Genomic DNA, 22951 nt, shown 5'->3' with positions numbered 1-22951 from the left:
AGGTTGGATGGTGAACATTGGTGGACAACCATTTTCTGGTCTCTCCAGAGATGCTCAATTGGATTTAGGTCAGGGTTCTGGTTGGGCTGGTCAAGAATGGTAATAGAGTTTCTCTAAAGCCACTCCTTTGTTATATTAGCTGTGTGCTTAGGGTCATTGTCATGTTGGAAGGTGAACCTTCGGCCAAGTCTGAGGTCCAGAGTAGAGATAAGCGATGTTCAAGTCGAATGGTTCGCCAATTTCATGTTCAAGTGATTTTTGGGGGTGTTCAAGTCGTTCGACGAACTCGAACGATTTGCTAAAAGTTCGGAAGTTCGAGTTACGTTCGAGAACGGTTGATCACCGAAAAGCGTAGCTAGTTACTAGCTGGCTTTTCACTGTAATACTGTGAGTCACTGTGAATCATGATATTATCAAAATTCAGCTTATAGTGTGCGGGAGGGACGGGGTTTAGATCAGTGCTGCTGCTGAGTGCTGAAAGAATGGCGATCGCCATTTTTTTTTTTTTCCTAACCGCGCGTATAGTGGGGGCGGGCAAGGATGTCAGCAAATCACAGACACACACACAGCAAAGTGGATTTTTGCCAGACAAGCAAGGGCATGTGCCATAGGCTGTGCATGTCACGTGTCCTTGCCTTATAAGACACGGCCATTTTCCCCATCACCGCCATTATCTCTCTGCTGCAGGTGGGTGACAGTCACCGCTCCCGCTCCCGCTGCTGCTGCTTTGTGCGCTATAGACATACAGTGCAATCTACACAGCACTTTAGGGATTAGGGGCTACTTGTAATTTCAGACCTTTTCAGGGCTGCATTACAGCCGTTCATAGCCCTTGTTGCTAGGCAGGTCCGTGCCAACGCTGTGCAGGGGTTTATATAACAGTGTCTGGCTACATCAGCTCAGGCAATTCCTTGGTGCATTTTTTCATTGGCAGGGATAGAAAGTGAGGCTTCCTTTGCTGTCCAGCTACCTACAGCACCTGTGCATTCTACACACCTGCCCATTTTTGCTACGCAATTTTAATTGCAAACAGTGCTGACACTTTTAGTGGCATACTAAAATTGTCTGGGATACTAACTAAGGCGGGCTTTGCACACTACGACATCGCCGGTGCGATATCGGTGGGGTCAATTCGAAAGTGACGCACATCCGGCATCGCAGTCGATATCGTAGTGTGTAAATCCTTTTTGATACGATTAACAAGCGCAAAAGCGTCGTTATCGTATCATCGGTGTAGGGTCCGACATAATTTGGCAGCAGTGACAGGTATGATGTTGTTCCTCGTTCCTGCGGCAGCACACATCGCTGTGTGAGAAGCCACAGGAGCGAGGAACATCTCCTACCTGCGTCACTGCGTCTAACGCCGGCTCTGCAGAAGGAAGGAGGGGGGCGGGATGTTCACGTCCCGCTCATCTCCGCCCCTCCGCTTCTATTGGCCGCCTGCTGTGTAATGTCGCTATGACGCCGCACAACTCGCCCCCTTAATAAGGAGGTGGGTCGCCGGCCAGAGTGACGTCGCAGGGCAGGTAAGTGCGTGTGAAGCTTCCGTAGCGATAATGTTCGCTACGGCAGCAATTACAAGATATCACTGCTGCGACAGGGGCGGGGACTATCGCGCTCGACATCGCAGCATCGGCTTGCGATGACGCAGCATGCAAATTCCCCCGTAGTGTTCCTTTGCTGTCCAGCTACCTACAGCACCTGTGCATTCTACACACCTGCTCATTTTTGCTACACAATTTTAATTGCAAACAGTGCTGACACTTTTAGTGGCATACTAAAATTGTCTGGGATACTAATTTAGGGGCACTTTGCACACTACGACATCACAAGCCGATGCTTGCATTGCCGAGCACGATAGTCCCCACCCCCTTCGCAGCTACGATATCATGGTGATAGTTGGCGTAGCGAACATTATCGCTACGCCAGCTTTACATACACTCACCTGCCCTGCGACGTCGCTCTGGCCGGCGACCCGCCTCCTTATTAAGGGGGCGGGTCATGCGGCGTCATAGTGACGTCACACGGCATGCGGCCAATAGAAGCGGAGGGGCGGAGATGAGCGGGACGTAAACATCCTGCCCACCTCCTTCCTTCTGCATAGCTGGTGTGAGCCGCAGGACGCAGGTAGGAGATGTTCCTTGCTCCTGCGGCTTCACACACAGCGATGTGTGATGCTGCTGGAACGAGGAACAACATCGTAACATCGGTCATTTCCAAATTATGGAAATAACCGACGCTACACCGATGATACGATTACGACGATTTTGCGCTCGATAATCGTATCAAAAAGACTTTACACACTACGATATCGTCTGCGACGCCTGCAATGTCGTAGTGTGCAAAGTGTCCCTAAGTGTTCCTTTGCTGTCCAGCTACCTACAGCACCTGTGCATTCTACACACCTGCCCATTTTTGCTACGCAATTTTAATTGCAAACAGTGCTGACACTTTTAGTGGCATACTAAAATTGTCTGGGATACTAACTTAGGGGTACTTTGCTTTCCAGCTACCTACAGCACCTGTGTATTCTACACACCTGCCCATTTTTGCTACACAATTGTAATTGCAAACAGTGCTGACACTTTTAGGGCCATAGTTTCATTGTCAGGGATAGTCAGTGTTGGTTTTTCAGCTGTCAATAACGCTAGACCACCTCTGCATTGTACACCAACTGTCCATTTTTGCTACGTAATTTTAATTGCCAAAAGTGCTGCCATTTTTAGGGGCATACTTTCATTGTCAGGGATAGTCAATGTTGGTTCTTCAGCTGTCAATAAAGCTAGACCACCTCTGCATTGTACACCAACTGTCCATTTTTGCTACGTAATTTTAATTGCCAAAAGTGCTGCCATTTTTAGGGGCATACTTTCATTGTCAGGGATAGTCAATGTTGGTTCTTCAGCTGTCAATAAAGCTAGATCACCTCTGCATTGTACACCACCTCTCCATTTTTGCTACGAAATTTTAAGTGTCCAATCTGGTCACAAACAAAATGAGTGGCAAAAGGACAGATGCTGGTAGAAAGGGGAACAGGCCTGTTGGAAAGGGAAAAAGGTTTGTGTCCGTGGGGTAGGTGGTAAAACTACAGTAACATCTGCTGAAGAAAGGCCATCTTCCAGCAAAAGTAAGATGTCTACTACTTTCCGTGGACAATCTGATGTGCTCCCTTTTTTACGGAGCTGAACAACTCTACCAAAGGTAGATGATGCACAAAAAAAGAACATGCTTGAATGGATCTCAAGTGCTCCAACAAGTGGCCTCCCCTCCACCTCAACTTCAACATCCAAAAAATAACAGTCCTCTGAGTTTTCACCCCAACCGCACTTGCTTACTACCAGCTCTCAAGTCTCTACCCGCCCTGCAGAGTATGTTGTAACAGAGATGGGTGAGTCTGCAGAGCTGTTCAGTCACACTATAGCCTGGGAATCAGAGGTCTGCTCACAAGCTACAGTGAGTACAGACCAGGAAATGGTCTGCAGTGATGCGCAGAAGCTTTGTGAGTCAGATTCAGGCTCTGATGACCAAGTTTCTGAGCATAATGTAGACCCTCATTCCCAAACTGTAACCCCTCTTGGTGGAGACAATGAGGAACATACTGATGACGATGAGACTCAGATACCTGATTGGAATGACAACTTAACTATTCAGTCAGGGCAGGAACAGGTTGGGTCTGAGGGCAAGGGGAGTGCAAACACACAGGTTGATGATGAGGTTGTAGATCCCACTTACTGTCAACCCACAGTCAGGCACTCGAGGAGGTCAGCAGCAGCAGTGGAGAAGGATGCGACTGACGACGAGGTTAGCTTGCGCCTTCCTGGACAAAGAGTACTGGAAACACGTCAACAACTGCATCCTCAGACACAACTCTGCCTCTGAGCACAAGTCAGGGTGGCTCTGCAGGTCGCATGGGCTCTAATAGTTGCCTAGCCTGGTCCTTTTTTGACATCGCAAAGGATCACCCAACTCATGTGATCTGTAAGATTTGTCGCCAATATCTAAGTAGAGGCCAAAAACTCACTAGTTTGACTACTTCGTCCATGAACCGTCACATGAATAACAAGCATAAGTCCCAGTGGGAAGCTCACTGTGCTACAATGTGGCCTAGCGGAGCGGGCCAACCACCGTCTGCCCCTTCAAGTGCATCCACGCGCTCTTCATCCTCTATGACTGTGGGGACAGCTGTCACACATGTTTTTCGGCGCAGACATTCCACCTCTTTAACCGCAACAGGCAATTTGATTGGCAGGTCGTCATTTGTTGTGGAAGGGGAAACAGGTGCTGGTGTAGAGCTCTCTCACACATCGAGAGCATCAACTTTAGATGAAGGCAACATCATGTCTCCATCTGCACTTTCCTCACAGACCAGCAGTTTTCCAGGGACACCATACTCAATGCCATCTCCGCACAGCAGCCAGATCTCAGTCCCTCAGATGTGGACAATTAAAAGACCATTTCCTCCTAGCCATAACAAAGCTAAGAGGTTGACTTTCACCCTCTGCAAGCTGTTGGCTACAGAAAGTCTGCCTTTCCACCTGGTGGACACAAAGGATTTTCGAGACCTTATGTCCGTCACTGTGCCCCAGTACCAAAATGCCCAGTCGCCACTACTTCTCTAAGAAAGGCGTGCCTGCGCTACACCAGCATGTCGCACACAACATCACCGCTTCCTTGAGAAACTCTATGTGTGACAGGGTGCATTTCACCACCGATAGTTGGACCAGTAAGCATGGACAGGGGCGTTACATGTCACTGACTGGGCACTGGGTAACTATGGTGAGAGATGGAGAAGGGTCTGCTGTACAAGTCTTGCCGTCCCCACGAGTTGTGCGTCAATCCTCTGTATGTCGAAGTTCCTCCACTGTTTCTGCCTCCTCAACCTCATCTGGGTCCTCAACCTCCACCCAAAGCCTGTCTAGTCAGGCCACCCACGTTGTAACTGCGCACAAAGAATCCCGCACACCTCCTTACTATGCTGGCAGCAGAGCTCAACGGCATCAGGCGGTCTTTGCGCTGAAATATCTGAGAAATAAGAGTCACACAGCTGAGGAGTTGTGGTCAGCTCTGGAGACCGAGTTTAGTAAATGGTTGTCTCCACTCAACCTGCATCCAGGGAAGGCCGTGTGCGACAATGCTGCAAACCTGGGTGCGGCCCTTCGCCAGGGCAACGTGACACACGTGCCTTGTATGGCTCACGTGTTGAACCTTGTTGTCCAGCAATTTTTAACCCACTATCCCGGCCTAGATGGGTTTCTGAACAGGGCACGGTCACTCTCTGCTCACTTCCACTATTCAACCGCCGCAGCTGACTGACTTTCATTACTCCAGAAGTCTTTCGGCCTGCCAGTTCACCGCCTGAAATGCGATATGGTGACACGCTGTAATTCGACTCTCCACATGTTGCAGAGACTGTGGCAGCACTGCCGAGCCCCGGTGCAATACGTTCTTACGTATAGCCTGGGCAAATGAGATGCAGAGGTGGGGCAGATCACGCTGATGGAGTGGTCTCAGATCAAGGACCTATGCACCCTTCTGCACAGTTTCGACATGGCGACGAATATGTTTAGCGCTGACAATGCCATTATCAGCATGACAATTCCAGTCATTTACATGCTGGAGCACACTCTAAACACTATTCGGAGTCAGGAGGTAGGACAAAAGGAAGGGGAGGAAGTACAGGAGGATTCATATGTGGAAGAGATACCAAGATCTACAAGGTCCAGACGTTCAGCATCACCAAGGCGGCAGGCATGGGACGGTGGGGAAGAGGGATTAACAAGGGCGCATGGTAGCAGCCAAACTGTTGAGGAAGGTGCAGGACCCCAGGAAGAAATAGAAGACGGGCATGGAAGACTCAGCAGATGAGGGAGACCTTGGTCAAATTTCAGTTGTTCGAGGTTGGAGGGAGATCTCAAATGAAGGATGCACGGTTATCACCTCACCGCCACAAACACAGCAAGGACTTGGTCCGCATGGATGTGCAAGATACATGAGCGCCTTCTTGCTGCACTACCTACAACTAGAGATGAGCGAACCGGTCCCGGTTCGGCTCGAGGCGGTTCGCCGAACGGGGGGTCTGGCTCGAGTTCGGCTCGTCGAACGTTCGACGAACCGAACTCGAGCCCATAGGAAACAATGGCAGGCAATCACAAACACAGTAAAACACCTAGAAAACACCCTCAAAGGTGTCCAAAAGGTGACAAACAACTCACAACACAACACAAACACATGGGAAAGTGACAAGGACATGTACTCATGCGAAAACAAAACAGCTGTACAAGGAAAAAGAGGAGGACACACAGATATAGGCATGGCACGCCCTTCTAAAGTCATGTAAAACACCGCAAGGTGACTCCAAGCGGAGTCTCCCTTTTTTCCAAAAATTGGGCCCCACACACCCACCCCTTCAGTGGCAGCAGTTGTGCCCCAGTTGTACACTTCACAGCTAGATTTGCATCAAGCACATTCAAAAATACGCCATTCTTATCCGTCCCCAGGATGACACCGGGGTAGGTAGCAAAGTCTTTCCTGATCCCAGCTCTGTTCATCTTGGCTTCTTTTAAAAACACAGCAAGCAAGGGTTACTCCAAGCGGAGTCTCCCTTTTTTCCAAAAATTGGGCCACACAGACACCCACCCCATCAGTGGCAGCACTTGGGCCCTAGTTGCAAACAGGATGTTTTGATTTGCATCAAGCACATTCAAAAATACGCTATTCTTAGCCGTCCCCAGGATGACACTGGGGTAGGTAGCAAAGTCTTTGCTGACCCATGACTTGTTCATCTTGGCTTCTTTTAAAAACAATGTAAGCAAGGGTTACTCCAAGCGGAGTCTCCCCTTTTTTCCAAAAATTGGGCCCCACACACACCCACCCATTCAGTGGCAGCAGTTGTGCCCCAGTTGTACACTTCACAGCTAGATTTGCATCAAGCACATTCAAAAATACGCCATTCTTATCCGTCCCCAGGATGACACCGGGGTAGGTAGCAAAGTCTTTCCTGATCCCAGCTCTGTTCATCTTGGCTTCTTTTAAAAACACAGCAAGCAAGGGTTACTCCAAGCGGAGTCTCCCTTTTTTCCAAAAATTGGGCCACACAGACACCCACCACATCAGTGGCAGCACTTGGGCCCTAGTTGCAAACAGGATGTTTTGATTTGCATCAAGCACATTCAAAAATACGCTATTCTTAGCCGTCCCCAGGATGACACCGGGGTAGGTAGCAAAGTCTTTCCTGATCCCAGCTCTGTTCATCTTGGCTTCTTTTAAAAACACAGCAAGCAAGGGTTACTCCAAGCGGAGTCTCCCTTTTTTCCAAAAATTGGGCCACACAGACACCCACCCCATCAGTGGCAGCACTTGGGCCCTAGTTGCAAACAGGATGTTTTGATTTGCATCAAGCACATTCAAAAATACGCTATTCTTATCCGTCCCCAGGATGACACCGGGGTAGGTAGCAAAGTCTTTCCTGATCCCAGCTCTGTTCATCTTGGCTTCTTTTAAAAACACAGCAAGCAAGGGTTACTCCAAGCGGAGTCTCCCTTTTTTCCAAAAATTGGGCCACACAGACACCCACCCCATCAGTGGCAGCACTTGGGCCCTAGTTGCAAACAGGATGTTTTGATTTGCATCAAGCACATTCAAAAATACGCTATTCTTAGCCGTCCCCAGGATGACACTGGGGTAGGTAGCAAAGTCTTTGCTGACCCATGACTTGTTCATCTTGGCTTCTTTTAAAAACAATGTAAGCAAGGGTTACTCCAAGCGGAGTCTCCCCTTTTTTCCAAAAATTGGGCCCCACACACACCCACCCATTCAGTGGCAGCAGTTGTGCCCCAGTTGTACACTTCACAGCTAGATTTGCATCAAGCACATTCAAAAATACGCCATTCTTATCCGTCCCCAGGATGACACCGGGGTAGGTAGCAAAGTCTTTCCTGATCCCAGCTCTGTTCATCTTGGCTTCTTTTAAAAACACAGCAAGCAAGGGTTACTCCAAGCGGAGTCTCCCTTTTTTCCAAAAATTGGGCCACACAGACACCCACCACATCAGTGGCAGCACTTGGGCCCTAGTTGCAAACAGGATGTTTTGATTTGCATCAAGCACATTCAAAAATACGCTATTCTTAGCCGTCCCCAGGATGACACCGGGGTAGGTAGCAAAGTCTTTCCTGATCCCAGCTCTGTTCATCTTGGCTTCTTTTAAAAACACAGCAAGCAAGGGTTACTCCAAGCGGAGTCTCCCTTTTTTCCAAAAATTGGGCCACACAGACACCCACCCCATCAGTGGCAGCACTTGGGCCCTAGTTGCAAACAGGATGTTTTGATTTGCATCAAGCACATTCAAAAATACGCTATTCTTAGCCGTCCCCAGGATGACACCGGGGTAGGTAGCAAAGTCTTTCCTGATCCCAGCTCTGTTCATCTTGGCTTCTTTTAAAAACACAGCAAGCAAGGGTTACTCCAAGCGGAGTCTCCCTTTTTTCCAAAAATTGGGCCACACAGACACCCACCACATCAGTGGCAGCACTTGGGCCCTAGTTGCAAACAGGATGTTTTGATTTGCATCAAGCACATTCCAAATCCACAAGCATTTACTCTCCCCAGGATGACACAGGGGTAGTAAATTCCTTCTGGATCCATGACTTGTTCATTTTGATGAACGTCAGTCTGTCCACATTGTCACTGGACAGACGCGTGCGCTTATCTGTCAGCACACACCCAGCAGCACTGAATACACGTTCAGAGACAACGCTGGCAGCTGGACACGATAAAATCTCCAAGGCGTAACTGGAGAGCTCTGGCCATTTTTCTATGTTTGAAGCCCAAAAGGAGCAAGGCTCCAGTTGCACAGTCATGGCATCGATGTTCATTTGGAGATACTCCTGTATCATCCTCTCCAGCCGTTGAGTATGTGTCAGACTTGTTGTCTCTGGTGGCCTTGCAAAAGAGGGTCTAAAAAAATTATGAAAAGATTCCATAAAATTGCTGTTACCGGCACCAGAAAAGGTCCTACTGGTACGGGTAGACTGTTGAAGATGACGAGACCGTCCCATGTTTGTCAAGTTACAACTGGGAGATTCACTCCCTGCACCTGCACGGTTGTTTGGTGGAAAAGCCGAGCTAAGATCTAGTAACAGCTTCTGCTGATACTCCTGCATACATGCGTCCCTTTCTATGGCTGGAATTATGTCACAAAATTTGGACTTGTACCGGGGATCTAATAGTGTGGCAATCCAGTAGTCATCATCACTTCTAATTTTGACAATACGACTGTCATGTTGGAGGTAGTGCAACAAAAAGGCACTCATGTGTCTTGCGCAGCCATGCGGACCAAGTCCATGCTGTGTTTGTGGCATAGAGGTGCTACCCGTTCTTTCTTCCTCTGACATCTGACCCCAACCTCTTTCAACTGAAATTTGACCAAGGTCTCCCTCATCCGCTGAGTCTTCCATGTCCATGGACAGTTCGTCCTCCATTTCTTCATGTTCTCCTGCACCTTGCTCAACATTTCGCCTGCTACTATGCGCCCTTGTCGATCCCTGTCCCCCATGGTCCCATGCCTGCTGCGTTGGTGATGATGAACGTCTGGACCTTCGTGATGTTGTTGTCCCTTGCGCATATGAATCCTCCTGTAGTTCCTCCCCTTCATGTTGTCCCACCCCCTGACTCCGAATAGTGTTTAGCGTGTGCTCCAGCATGTAAATGACTGGAATCGTCATGCTGATAATGGCATTGTCAGAGCTAAACATATTCGTCGCCATGTCGAAACTGTGCAGAAGGGTGCATAGGTCCTTGATCTGAGACCACTCCATCAGGGTGATCTGCCCCACCTCTGCATCTCGTTGGCCCAGGCTATACGTCATGACGTATTGCACCAGGGCTCTGCGGTGCTGCCACAGTCGCTGTAACATGTGGAGAGTTGAATTCCAGCGTGTCGCCACATCGCATTTCAGGCGATGAACCGGCAGGCCGAAAGACTTCTGGAGCGATGCAAGTCGCTCTGCTGCGGCGCTTGAACGGCGGAAGTGAGCTGACAGTTTTCGTGCCCTGTTCAGAAGGCCATCTAGGCCGGGATAGTGTGTTAAAAATTGCTGCACGACAAGGTTCAACACGTGAGCCATACAAGGTACGTGTGTCACCTTGCCCAGGCGAAGTGCCGCACCCAGGTTTGCAGCATTGTCGCACACGGCCTTACCAGGCTGCAGGTTGAGTGGAGACAACCATTTATTAAACTCGGACCGCAAAGCTGACCACAACTCCTCAGCTGTGTGACTCTTATTACCAAGACATGTCAAGCTAAAGACCGCCTGATGCCGTTGCGCTCTGCTGCCAGCATAGTAATGAGGGGTGCGTGATTCCTTCTGCGCAGTGAGAACGCTGGTGGCCTGACCAGGCAGGCTTGGGGCGGAGGTGGAGGACCCAGATGAGGTGGAGGATGCAGAAGCAGTGGCGGAACTTGGACAGACAGAGGATTGACACACAAGTCGTGGGGACGGCAAGACTTGTGCAGCAGACCCTTCACCATCTATCACCATAGTTACCCAGTGCCCAGTCAGCGACATGTAACGTCCCTGTCCATGCTTACTGGTCCAAGTATCGGTGGTGAAATGCACCCGTTCACACACAGAGTTTCTCAAGGAAGCGGTGATGTTGTGTGCGACATGCTGGTGTAGCGCGGGCACACCTTTCTTAGAGAAGTAGTGGCGACTAGGCATCTGGTACTGGGGCACAGCGACAGACATAAGGTCTCTAAAATCCTGTGTGTCCACTAGGCGGAAAGGCAGCATTTCGGTAGCCAACAGCTTACAGAGGGATAGAGTCAACCTCTTAGCTTTGTCATGGGTCGGAGGAAGTGGCCTTTTATTTGACCACATCTGAGGGACAGAGATCTGGCTGCTGTGTGTAGACGGTGTTGAGTAGGGTGTCCCTTGAAAAATGCAGGTTTGTGAGGAAAGTGCAGGCGGAGACATGATGTTGCCTTCATCCAACGTTGGTGCTATCGATGTCTGAGAGAGCTGTACACACTCACTTGTTTCCCCTTCCAAACCAACTGACGACCTTACAAGCAAACTGCCTGTTGCGGTTACAGTGGTGGAAGTTTTGCGTGGAAAAACAGGTGTGGCAGCTGTCCCCACAGTCCTAGAAGATGAAGAGCGCGCGGATGCAGTGGAAGGGGCGGGCGGTGGATGGTTCGCTCCACTAGGCCGCATTGCAGCACGGTGAGCTTCCCACCGGGACTTATGATATTTAGTCATGTGACGATTCATGGAAGAAGTTGTCAAACTGCTGAGGTTTTGACCTCTACTAACAGAATCATGACAAATGTTACATATCACATGAGTTGGGCGATCTTTTTCGATGTGAAAAAAGGACCAGGCTAGGCAAGGCTTAGAGGCCATGCGACCTGTTGATCCACCCCGAATAATGCTCATAGGCAGAGTGGTGGCTGAGGATGCAGTTGTAGACGTGCTACCAGTGCTCCGACTCTGTCCAGGAAGGCGCAAGGTAACTTCGTCGTCGGTTGCATCCTCCTCCACCGCCTCTGTTGACCTCCTCGAGTGCCTGACTGGGGGTTGACAGTAGGTGGGATCTAGAACGTCATCATCAATTGTTGTGTTTGCACTCCCCTCCCCCTCAGACCGAGCCTCTTCTTGCCCTGAACGAATATTTAAGTTGTCATCCCAATCGGGTATCTGCGTCTCATCTTCATCAGTATGTTCCTCATTGTCTATAACCACAGGTGTTACAGTTTGTGACAAAGGGTCAACATTATGCTCAGAAACTTGGTCCTCACGGCCTGAATCTGAGTCACAAAGGTTCTGGGCATCACTGCAGACCATTTCCTGTTCTGTACTCACTGTAGCTTGGGAGCAGACCTCTGATTCCCAGGCTATAGTGTGACTGAACAGCTCTGCAGACTCAGCCATCTCAGTTCCACCATACTGTGCAGGGCTGATGGAGACTTCAGAGCTGGGAGAAAGCAAGTTTGATTGGGATGACAACTCAGAGGACTGGTGTTTTTTGGATGCGGTACTTGAAGTGGCAGAGAGGGCACTTGTTGGACCACTTGAGATCCATTCAAGCATTTTCCTTTTTTGCCCATCATCTACCTTTGTTCCTGTTGTTCGTGTCCGTAACAAAGGGAGCACATCGGATTGTCCACGGTAAGTAGTAGACATCTTACTTTTGCTGGTAGATGGTCTATCTTCAGCAGATGATAATGGAGCTTTGCCACCTTCCCCACGGACAAAACCTTTTTTGCCTTTTACACCACGCCTCTTCCCCTTTCCACCAGCATCTGTCATTTTGCCACTCATGTTGATTGCGACAAGATTGTGGACTGAAAATGTGGTAGTAAAAATTGAGAGGTGGTGAAGATTGCAGTGGTGGTCTAGCTTTATTAACAGCAGAATAATAAAGAATAAATATCCCTGACAATGCAACTTAGTTATAATTAGTTGGAGTGTGCAACGCAGGCAGACGTGCTGCAAATGTCTTTGCACTAGTGGGACTATAGCAAAGTCCAATAGCCACGTATAGGATGCCACTAGGTACACTGAGTGTTTGCTAGTATAATGGCTTGGTTAGAATGAGTTGTAGTGTGCAACGCAGGCAGACGCGCTGCAAATGTCTTTGCACTAGTGGGACTATAGCAAAGTCCAATAGCCACGTATAGGATGCCACTAGGTACACTGAGTGTTTGCTAGTATAATGGCTTGGTTAGAATGAGTTGTAGTGTGCAACGCAGGCAGACGCGCTCTGCAAATGTCTTTGCACTAGTGGGACTATAGCAAAGTCCAATAGCCACGTATAGGATGCCACTAGGTACACTGAGTGTTTGCTAGTATAATGGCTTGGTTAGAATGAGTTGTAGTGTGCAACGCAGGCAGACGCGCTCTGCAAATGTCTTTGCACTAGTGGGACTATAGCAAAGTCCAATAGCCACGTATAGGATGCCACTAGGTACACTGAGTGTTTGCTAGTATAATGGCTTGGTTAGAATGAGTTGTAGTGTGCAACGCAGGCAGACGCGCTCTGCAAATGTCTTTGCACTAGTGGGACTATAGCAAAGTCCAATAGCCACGTATAGGATGCCACTAGGTACACTGAGTGTTTGCTAGTATAATGGCTTGGTTAGAATGAGTTGTAGTGTGCAACGCAGGCAGACGCGCTCTGCAAATGTCTTTGCACTAGTGGGACTATAGCAAAGTCCAATAGCCACGTATAGGATGCCACTAGGTACACTGAGTGTTTGCTAGTATAATGGCTTGGTTAGAATGAGTTGTAGTGTGCAACGCAGGCAGACGCGCTCTGCAAATGTCTTTGCACTAGTGGGACTATAGCAAAGTCCAATAGCCACGTATAGGATGCCACTAGGTACACTGAGTGTTTGCTAGTATAATGGCTTGGTTAGAATGAGTTGTAGTGTGCAACGCAGGCAGACGCGCTCTGCAAATGTCTTTGCACTAGTGGGACTATAGCAAAGTCCAATAGCCACGTATAGGATGCCACTAGGTACACTGAGTGTTTGCTAGTATAATGGCTTGGTTAGAATGAGTTGTAGTGTGCAACGCAGGCAGACGCGCTCTGCAAATGTCTTTGCACTAGTGGGACTATAGCAAAGTCCAATAGCCACGTATAGGATGCCACTAGGTACACTGAGTGTTTGCTAGTATAATGGCTTGGTTAGAATGAGTTGTAGTGTGCAACGCAGGCAGACGCGCTCTGCAAATGTCTTTGCACTAGTGGGACTATAGCAAAGTCCAATAGCCACGTATAGGATGCCACTAGGTACACTGAGTGTTTGCTAGTATAATGGCTTGGTTAGAATGAGTTGTAGTGTGCAACGCAGGCAGACGCGCTCTGCAAATGTCTTTGCACTAGTGGGACTATAGCAAAGTCCAATAGCCACGTATAGGATGCCACTAGGTACACTGAGTGTTTGCTAGTATAATGGCTTGGTTAGAATGAGTTGTAGTGTGCAACGCAGGCAGACGCGCTCTGCAAATGTCTTTGCACTAGTGGGACTATAGCAAAGTCCAATAGCCACGTATAGGATGCCACTAGGTACACTGAGTGTTTGCTAGTATAATGGCTTGGTTAGAATGAGTTGTAGTGTGCAACGCAGGCAGACGCGCTCTGCAAATGTCTTTGCACTAGTGGGACTATAGCAAAGTCCAATAGCCACGTATAGGATGCCACTAGGTACACTGAGTGTTTGCTAGTATAATGGCTTGGTTAGAATGAGTTGTAGTGTGCAACGCAGGCAGACGCGCTCTGCAAATGTCTTTGCACTAGTGGGACTATAGCAAAGTCCAATAGCCACGTATAGGATGCCACTAGGTACACTGAGTGTTTGCTAGTATAATGGCTTGGTTAGAATGAGTTGTAGTGTGCAACGCAGGCAGACGCGCTCTGCAAATGTCTTTGCACTAGTGGGACTATAGCAAAGTCCAATAGCCACGTATAGGATGCCACTAGGTACACTGAGTGTTTGCTAGTATAATGGCTTGGTTAGAATGAGTTGTAGTGTGCAACGCAGGCAGACGCGCTCTGCAAATGTCTTTGCACTAGTGGGACTATAGCAAAGTCCAATAGCCACGTATAGGATGCCACTAGGTACACTGAGTGTTTGCTAGTATAATGGCTTGGTTAGAATGAGTTGTAGTGTGCAACGCAGGCAGACGCGCTCTGCAAATGTCTTTGCACTAGTGGGACTATAGCAAAGTCCAATAGCCACGTATAGGATGCCACTAGGTACACTGAGTGTTTGCTAGTATAATGGCTTGGTTAGAATGAGTTGTAGTGTGCAACGCAGGCAGACGCGCTCTGCAAATGTCTTTGCACTAGTGGGACTATAGCAAAGTCCAATAGCCACGTATAGGATGCCACTAGGTACACTGAGTGTTTGCTAGTATAATGGCTTGGTTAGAATGAGTTGTAGTGTGCAACGCAGGCAGACGCGCTCTGCAAATGTCTTTGCACTAGTGGGACTATAGCAAAGTCCAATAGCCACGTATAGGATGCCACTAGGTACACTGAGTGTTTGCTAGTATAATGGCTTGGTTAGAATGAGTTGTAGTGTGCAACGCAGGCAGACGCGCTCTGCAAATGTCTTTGCACTAGTGGGACTATAGCAAAGTCCAATAGCCACGTATAGGATGCCACTAGGTACACTGAGTGTTTGCTAGTATAATGGCTTGGTTAGAATGAGTTGTAGTGTGCAACGCAGGCAGACGCGCTCTGCAAATGTCTTTGCACTAGTGGGACTATAGCAAAGTCCAATAGCCACGTATAGGATGCCACTAGGTACACTGAGTGTTTGCTAGTATAATGGCTTGGTTAGAATGAGTTGTAGTGTGCAACGCAGGCAGACGCGCTCTGCAAATGTCTTTGCACTAGTGGGACTATAGCAAAGTCCAATAGCCACGTATAGGATGCCACTAGGTACACTGAGTGTTTGCTAGTATAATGGCTTGGTTAGAATGAGTTGTAGTGTGCAACGCAGGCAGACGCGCTCTGCAAATGTCTTTGCACTAGTGGGACTATAGCAAAGTCCAATAGCCACGTATAGGATGCCACTAGGTACACTGAGTGTTTGCTAGTATAATGGCTTGGTTAGAATGAGTTGTAGTGTGCAACGCAGGCAGACGCGCTCTGCAAATGTCTTTGCACTAGTGGGACTATAGCAAAGTCCAATAGCCACGTATAGGATGCCACTAGGTACACTGAGTGTTTGCTAGTATAATGGCTTGGTTAGAATGAGTTGTAGTGTGCAACGCAGGCAGACGCGCTCTGCAAATGTCTTTGCACTAGTGGGACTATAGCAAAGTCCAATAGCCACGTATAGGATGCCACTAGGTACACTGAGTGTTTGCTAGTATAATGGCTTGGTTAGAATGAGTTGTAGTGTGCAACGCAGGCAGACGCGCTCTGCAAATGTCTTTGCACTAGTGGGACTATAGCAAAGTCCAATAGCCACGTATAGGATGCCACTAGGTACACTGAGTGTTTGCTAGTATAATGGCTTGGTTAGAATGAGTTGTAGTGTGCAACGCAGGCAGACGCGCTCTGCAAATGTCTTTGCACTAGTGGGACTATAGCAAAGTCCAATAGCCACGTATAGGATGCCACTAGGTACACTGAGTGTTTGCTAGTATAATGGCTTGGTTAGAATGAGTTGTAGTGTGCAATGCAGGCAGACGCGCTCTGCAAATGTCTTTGCACTAGTGGGACTATAGCAAAGTCCAATAGCCACGTATAGGATGCCACTAGGTACACTGAGTGTTTGCTAGTATAATGGCTTGGTTAGAATGAGTTGTAGTGTGCAACGCAGGCAGACGCGCTCTGCAAATGTCTTTGCACTAGTGGGACTATAGCAAAGTCCAATAGCCACGTATAGGATGCCACTAGGTACACTGAGTGTTTGCTAGTATAATGGCTTGGTTAGAATGAGTTGTAGTGTGCAACGCAGGCAGACGCGCTCTGCAAATGTCTTTGCACTAGTGGGACTATAGCAAAGTCCAATAGCCACGTATAGGATGCCACTAGGTACACTGAGTGTTTGCTAGTATAATGGCTTGGTTAGAATGAGTTGTAGTGTGCAACGCAGGCAGACGCGCTCTGCAAATGTCTTTGCACTAGTGGGACTATAGCAAAGTCCAATAGCCACGTATAGGATGCCACTAGGTACACTGAGTGTTTGCTAGTATAATGGCTTGGTTAGAATGAGTTGTAGTGTGCAACGCAGGCAGACGCGCTCTGCAAATGTCTTTGCACTAGTGGGACTATAGCAAAGTCCAATAGCCACGTATAGGATGCCACTAGGTACACTGAGTGTTTGCTAGTATAATGGCTTGGTTAGAATGAGTTGTAGTGTGCAACGCAGGCAGACGCGCTCTGCAAATGTCTTTGCACTAGTGGGACTATAGCAAAGTCCAATAGCCACGTATAGGATGCCACTAGGTACACTGAGTGTTTGCTAGTATAATGGCTTGGTTAGAATGAGTTGTAGTGTGCAATGCAGGCAGACGCGCTCTGCAAATGTCTTTGCACTAGTGGGACTATAGCAAAGTCCAATAGCCACGTATAGGATGCCACTAGGTACACTGAGTGTTTGCTAGTATAATGGCTTAGTTATCAGTTGGAGTGTGCAGAGGACAAGAGGGTACAGTGGCAGGATTGTGGTGCTCTGGGTAGAGGAATGGAAGCCTGCCTTTCTATTCCCTCCTAATGGTGAAATGCAGGTAGGAAATCCCTGACCTGGGCTACACAGACGCTGTTGCTGTTTGCAGGACCTGTCACCTATGGCTCTCTGACCCTGCCGGTTGGAGCCCTTAAAAGGACTGCTATAAAGTGCTCTCCCTAAGCTGTCTAACGCTGTGTATGCAGCGCATACAGCTGTATCGGCTATAGGACTCAGGAAGACGGAGCTGCGACAGTGATGTCTGACACCAAAGACGCAGAAGGCAGATAATGGCGTCCGTGAAGAAAATGTCCGGTTTTATAATGCAGGGACATGTGACATGCAGATCCTATCACACATGCCGTTGCTTCTCTGGCTCAAAGTCCACTTAGCTGTGTGTGTGTCTGGGATTGGCTGACATGCTGGCCCGCCCCACAAGACGCGCGCACTTAGGGAAGGAAGACAAGAAAAAAAAAAAAAAAAAATGGCGATCGCCATTATAGAAACAGCAGTGATCTGAAGGCGCTGTTCACGCACACTATACACTGAAATGTGATAATAGTTTGATTCACAGAGTGACTTACACTATTACAGCAGAAACCAAGCTATGATTTAGCTGTTTTTTGGCTGCTAGAACCGTTCTCGAACGTTTCTAGAACTACCGAGCTTTTGCAAAAAGCTCGAGTTCTAGTTCGATCTAGAACATGCCCCAAAATCACTCGAGCCGCGAACTGGAGAACCACGAACCACGAACCGCGCTCAACTCTACCTACAACATGACCCTCGGATTGTCCGAATTAGAAGTAATGATGACTACTGGGTTGCCACACTCAGGGGTACTTTACACGCTGCGACATCGCTGCCAATATATCGTCGGGGTCATGTCGTTAGTGACGCACATCCAGCGCCGGTAGCAACATCACAGCATGTGATACAAACAAACGACGATCAACAAGCGCAAAAACATACAAAAACGTTGCTCGTTGACACGTCGTTCATTTCCATAATATCGGTGCTGCTGCATGTACGATGTTGCTTGTCGTTCCTGTGGCAGCACACATCGCTATGTGTGACTCCGCTGGAACGACAAACATCTTACCTGCGTCCACCGGAAAAGGAGGAAGGAAGGAGGTGGGCGGCATGTTCCGGCCGCTCATCTCCTCCCCTCCTTTTCTATTGGGCGGTGGTTCAGTGACACTGCTGTGATGTCGCTGTGATGCTGAACGAACCGCCCTCTTAGAAAGGAGGCAGTTCGCCGGTCACAGCGACGTCACAGAACAGGTATGTGCGTGTGACGCACGGCAGTTATCACCACATATCGGCCGTGCGACGGGGGCGGGTGCAATCACACTCGACATCGCCAGCAAATGCTAGCAATGTCGCAGCGTGTAAAGCGGCCCTTAGATCCCCGATACAATCCAAATTTGGCGAAATAATTCCAGCCATAGAAAGGGACGCACGTATGCAGGAGTATCAGCAGAAGCTGGTATGTAATCTTAGCTTGGCTTTTCCACCAAACATCAGTGGTGCACAGAGTGAATCTCCCAGTTGTAACTTGCCATGCATGGAACTGTCTTGTCATCATCAGTCAAACCATACCAGCAACACTTTATATGGAGGTAACAGCAATTTTATGGAATCGTTTCAAAATTTTTTTAGAACATCCTTTGCAAGGCCACAAGAGATAAGAAGTCTGACACATAGTCAACGGCTGGAGAGGATGATACAGGAGTATCTCCAAATGAACATGCTATGACTGTGCAACTGGAGGATTTTGGGCTTCCAATCTTGAAAAATGGCCTGAGCTCGCCACTTACGCCTTGGAGATTTTATCGTGTCCCGCAGCCAGCGTTCCCTCTGAACGTGTCTTCAGTGCTGCTGGGTGTGTGCTGACAGATAAGCGCACGCGACTGTCCAGTGACAATGTTGATAGACTAACGTTCATCAAGATGAACAAGTCATGGATCAGCAAGGACTTTGCTACCCCGGTGTCATCCTGGGGAGAGTAAAAGCTGGCGTATTTTTGAATGTGCTTGATGCAAATCAACATGTCCGGTTTGCAACTGGGGCACAAGTGATGCCACTTAAGTGGTGTGTGTGTGGCCCAATTTTTGGAAAAAAGGGAGACTCTGCTTGGAGTCCCCTGCTGTGTTTTTAAAAATGATCCAAGATGAACAAGTCATGGTTCAGCAAGAACTTTGCTTCCCCGGTTTCATCCTGGGGACAGTTAAGGCTGGCGGATTTTTGAATGTGCTTGATGCAAATCAACATGTCCAGTTTGCAACTGGTGCACAAGTGATGCCACTTAAGTGGTGTGTGTGGCCCAATTTTTGGAAAAAAGGGAGACTCTTCTTGGAGTCCCCTTGCTGTGTTTTACATGATTTTAGAAGGGCATAACATGCCTATTTCTGTGTCTCCTCCTCTTTTTACTCGTCTAGTTATTTTGTTTTCACATGAGTATATGTCCTTGTCACTTTCCCATGTGTTTGTGGTGTCTTGGGAGTTGTTTGTCACCTTTTTGACACCTTTGAAGGTGTTTTCTATGTGTTTGTATGTGTTTGTGTTTGCCTGCCATTGTTTTCAATGGGGCTTGAGTTGGTTCGTCGAACGCTCGAACATTCGACAAACTTGTCCTCCGTTCGACGAATCGAACTCGAACTCTAGGGGGGTGGCTCATCTCTAGTCCAGAGCACTCTGGAAGAGGTTTTCTTCCAGGATATCTCTGTACTTGGCCACATTCATCTTTCCTTCAATTGCAACCAGTTATCCTGTCCCTGTAGCTGAAAAATACCTCCCTGGCATGATGCTGCCACCACCATGTTTCACTGTGATGAGGTACCTGGTTTTCTCCAAACATACCGCTTAGAATTATCACCAAAAAGTTCTATCTTTGTCTCATCAGACCAGAGAATCTTATTTCTCAAAGTCTGGGAGTCCTTTATGTGTTTTTTTGCAAACTCTATGCAGGCTTTTATATGTCTTGCACTGAGGAGAGACTGCTGTTGGCCACTCGGCTATAAAAGCCCAACTGTTGGAGGGCTGCAGTGATAGTTGACTTTGTGCAACTTTCTCCCATCTCCCCACTGCATCTCTGGAGCTCAGCCACAGTGATCTTGGGGTTCTTCTTTACCTCTCTCACCAAGGCTTTTCTCCCACAATTGCTCAGTTTGCCTGGACAGCCAGGTCAAGGAAGAGTTCCGGTGGTCCCAAACTTCTTCCATTTGAGAATTATGGAGGCCACTGTGCTCTTAGGGACTTTGAGTAGTGCAGAAATTCTTTTGTAACCTTGGCCAGATGTGTGCCTTGCCACAATTCTGTCTCTGAGCTCCTTGGGCAGTTCCTTTGAACTCATGATTCTCATTTGGTCTGATATGCACTGTGAGCTGTGAGGTCTTATATAAACAGGTGTGTGACGCCCTGGCCTATCAGGTCGTCACAAGGGTGCCGTGCAATCAGCCCTTCTGCATGGTGCCCGCTCCTCCTTAGTTACAGGTCCTGTCCCTTTGGTGTTGCTAAGAACAGGTATACACAAATCCTGAGGAACACTCTGCACCACACCCACCAAACACCCATTGAACAGCCTGAGGGGACTAGGGCTGCCCAGATGGAGGGATGGTAGAAGGAGGGCCAGAAGTGTCAGTAGTACTTGTAGAGAAGTGCCAGTAAGCAGTGACAGAAAAGGTCACGCTGCGGAGCTGGGCTCCTGTACCCATCCCAGGTGCCAGACGTTGGCCTGGCCTGGAAGGATCTGGAACCCCGGTCACAGGGAGTAGTGACAGGGGGCACGGTACTGCCACGGAGAGCTGATCTGCGGCCTTGTGCTACAACCAGGCAGGGGCCAGGGCACGAAGGGATACACGGACCCTAGGCTGGGAAGTAGTTTTATGCAGCCCAGTAATTCACCTGACAAGGACGGAATCTTCATGAACCGCTCTCCACCCGCTCCAAAATTGGGGTACTAGTGCACTGAGAGGGATAAGACTTCCCAAAACCGTCCAGAAAATCCCAAGTGTGAACCCTGAGAGCAAGCTCACTCTGCTATCCACGCAGGTGAGCGGGACCCGAAACGTTTTAGGCGAAAGGGATCCACCAAGTGTAAACACAGTGCCAATGGACAAGGCTTCAGACCAACCAAAACAAGGGCACGGACCCAACGTGTTCGACCTAAGGCTGCAGGGCGTTCAAGACTTTGGTTTACGTGGTGTCAGTGTCAGCATCTCTGGACTGTGTGAGTACGTTGTGCCCCATTCGCTTCCAACGTTTCCCCAGCCTGCCAGCACCGAGCCCCGGGACACCTTCCCCTGCCCACGGAGGGGTTAACATCACTAGCTGCCATCCCATCGCTCCTGGGCGCTCCCCCTCTCTTCTAAACGCAGCAGCGGTGGTATCCCATTTTACCACGAACCGTGGGTGGCGTCACAAACACTATCCAATCCACCCTTCCTTTTTCCCCCTTTTTATTTTCGAGATGCCGCTCGACCCCGCCTCGGGTCCGGAGACCCCTTGAGCCACAGCGGATCCGGATCCGAGCAGCCCGTCGGCTGTCGCGGGGGCGGCACAGGTGTGTGCTTTTCCAAATCAAGCCCTATGAGTTTAATTAAACACAGCTGGACTCCATTGAAGGAGTAGAACCATCTCAAGGAGGATCACAAGGAAATGGACAGCATGTGACATTTGAGTGTCGGAGCAAAGGGTCTGAATACTTATGAGCATGTGATATTTCAGTTTTTCTTGTTTAAAAAATTTGAAAAATTTCTACATTTCTGTATTTTTTTCTGTCAAGATGGGGTGCAGAGTGCACATTAATGAGAAAAAAAAATGAACTTTTTTGAATTTACCAAAAGTCTGCAACGAAAAAAAGTGAAAATGTTAAAGGAATCTGAATACTTTCTGTACCCACTGTAGTCTGACGTTCCTTGAGTCAAATGAGGCAGCTGTGCAAAATATTGTGATTGTAATGCAACAGTACTGATTCCTTTAGTCGAAATACATACACACATACTCACATAGTAATTGTCTATCACCCTCTCTGTCTGTCTCTCGCTCCCTCTGTGCATCTCTCCCTCTGTGGGTCTCTCTCTTGTGTATCTCTGTCTCTGGTGTGTGGGTGAGCGCCTTTGCTGGCTGTCGGCAGTGTTTTCTCTGGCTGGTCTCCCCAAGATCAGTGATTCTTTTGTCTTGCTGGTCTACTAGGCATTGCTCCCACCTAACCAGAATCCTACTCCACACTGATGAGGGTTAATACCCTGAAACAGCTGTCTGTGGATGGATACCTGGCCTTGGTATTTCCCTTGTCATATCTTTAAACTTGTCAAAGAGTTGGATATTGACTTAAAGGGCCACTTAATATGGTGGTTATGGTGGTCTCCTAAAAAGAGCCACTCCTTGGCTAGGTTATTCCCGGAGGGATATCTGGCTATTTTCTGTGTCAAGACTCCTAACAGAGGCTCCACGGACCTTTTTTGATTATCTTGTATGTCTCTGACTCTGTGTGTCTCTTGTGTTTCTCTGCCTGTGCGTCTCTGTCTGTCTCTGTTTATTTGTGTGTCTGTGTGTCTCTGTCTCTGCATGTGTCTCTCTTTGTGTGTCTCTGTCTCTGCGTGTGTCTCTCTCTGCTGCGTGTGTCTGTCTCTGCGTGTGTCACTGTATGTCTATCTCTGCGTGTCTGTCTCTGTGTCTCTGTGTGTGTGTCTACCTCTGTGTGTGTCAGTCTCTGTGTCTCTGTATGTGTTTGTCTCTGTGTGTGTCTCTTTCTCTGGGTCTCTG

The sequence above is a fragment of the Anomaloglossus baeobatrachus genome, chromosome 8 (genome assembly GCF_048569485.1).
Source record: "Anomaloglossus baeobatrachus isolate aAnoBae1 chromosome 8, aAnoBae1.hap1, whole genome shotgun sequence".
Taxonomy (NCBI): Eukaryota; Metazoa; Chordata; class Amphibia; order Anura; family Aromobatidae; genus Anomaloglossus; species Anomaloglossus baeobatrachus.
This window is presented reverse-complemented; position numbering follows the sequence as displayed.